Source organism: Cottoperca gobio, chromosome 19, assembly GCF_900634415.1.
Source record: "Cottoperca gobio chromosome 19, fCotGob3.1, whole genome shotgun sequence".
In the NCBI taxonomy this organism is placed as follows: Eukaryota; Metazoa; Chordata; class Actinopteri; order Perciformes; family Bovichtidae; genus Cottoperca; species Cottoperca gobio.
The window spans coordinates 5,807,249-5,809,391 of NC_041373.1; positions in this window are offsets into that span (position 1 = coordinate 5,807,249).

Consider the following 2,143-nt stretch of genomic DNA (forward strand, 5'->3'; position numbering starts at 1 on the left):
ACAAATTTAACGAAACCCAGTCTGGTTTTTAATCATAAAATGTGTCTGTGTTTTAAAAATGTGGCTCACTGACTGTTTGTTGTCTCTGTTTACTGCGGATTTAAAAAGGTGATGAACCCTTTGAAACTTGTTCTACCAGGTGTATTTGTATTATTCGCATATATTTCCTTTGCTCGCAGTGTAGTGAAGGTGAAAGCCATGAAAACTCAGTTTAAGGTCACATCGCTCATAAACAATAAGATGTTTATTCTTCATCCTTTTAAAACAGTGGTTCTTAACCTTATTGGAGGTACTGAACCCTGCAAGCTTCATCAGTGCATTCACCGAACCCTTCGTAATTGTAAAAATTAAATATGATTCTTCAAAACATAGGTATATATTATATTAGTGCACAAAATGAACCATGCGTCAGTTTCACACAAAATCACTGTTCAAAGAACAAAACCAACAAAACATGAATTTCACACATAAACATAACTCAATGAATATTTACTGTAAATCAATGTGACTTTTGCTGTTGCCTTTCAGATACAAGTTCAGAAATGCGCGGCTTCACCTTGGCAAGTCCTACTCTCATATCATTTTCGCAAAAAAGTCTGTTCCTTTTCTTAGTTTTCATGTCTACCATCCTCGGAAAGGATTGCTCTCAAAGATACGTTGTAACAAACGGTGTGAGTATCTCAAGGGCTTTCTTAGCAATAAGAGGGTATGGTACGTTTTGGTGACACCAAAACATTGAGAGCGTTGTTGTTCTGAAGAGTTGCTGTTGAAGCTGGCTCTGCTGAAGTTCAATGATTTCGTCGAGGTATTCATCGTTGACATCACCCATGCTGGATATGACTCTCTGGTGGGGAAGTATCCGTCGAGAGACTCTGCGAGCTCATTGCATGGCAATTGCTTGCTTCAGCTCCCCAGATACATAAATATCTCCAATTCCAGACACGTCTCCGATCTTACTTACACAGTCGTCCAGCAGGGGAAAGTTTGCGAAGTTATCGTTCTCTGTTCGTCGTTTCCATAAAGGTAGCTTTTTTTTTTTAAAACACCTTCAGGTTTTCTTCCACTTTGATGATGTTCACTCCACAGCCCTGCATCTGTCGATTGAGATGATTGAGAGCATCGAAAATATCGGCCGTGTACGCCAAAATGAGAATGAACTCAGAATTTTCGAAGCAATCTGCGTGACAATGTTGGTACTCTCGCAAAAACAGGGCTAATTCCACACGCATGGCAAAAACACGATTCTTAACCACCGAACGTTAGAATGGTAGAAGTACCTCGAGTTCAGAGCCCATTTCCTGACACAGCTCTTTGAAGATGCGGTGCTTCATTGCACTATTTTGCACGTAGTTCACACATTCAACTACCATTTTTAATGCTTCTGCCAGTTTTGGAGGCAAGGTTTTTGTTGCCAACGCATGCCTGTGCAGAACACAGTGCGTAACGATGATGTGTGGTGCATCGGATTTCACCAGCGCTCCAAAACCAGAGTGTCGTCGCAGCATGGCTGGAGCTCCGTCCGAACAAACTGCAGAAACCGTATTCCACGAAAGATCGTTGTCTCTGAAGAAGTCATCCACGAGTTTCTTCACATCGACTGCCTTGGTTGATGTTGTAAGTAAAATAAAAAAAAATTCCTTTATCACGGCGTCTTTCACATAGCGCACGAATACAACACGCTGTCTTAGATCGGAAACGTCGGTGGTCTCGTCGAGTTGGAGGCTGAACTTTGCTGGGCTTGAAATCAGATCTGCAACTACTTGACCCAAGATGTCATCGCTCATGTCGTCTCTTCTGCTGCTGATAGTGTCATTTGAAAGAGGAATTTGGGATAACTTATCTTCAGCAGCTTTTCCCAGCATGATATTTGCCATCTTCAACGCAGGTTTCACCAATGGTGTGTGGTTTGCCCTGCTTTGCGATCAGGTACGCAACTTCGTACGATGCTGTGAGGATCGGTTTGTCGATGGGTACAAAGCCGAGAACAGGCAGAGTAGCCTTTTCAACGAATCTGGCTCTCTTCACCTTGAATTCAGCGAGCGTTGTGTTCTTGTATTTCCCATCTCCATGCAGCTTTAGGAAGTGTTCCTTTAGTTTTGCCGGTGCTAGACTAGAATTGCTCAACTTGGCATTGCAAATCATG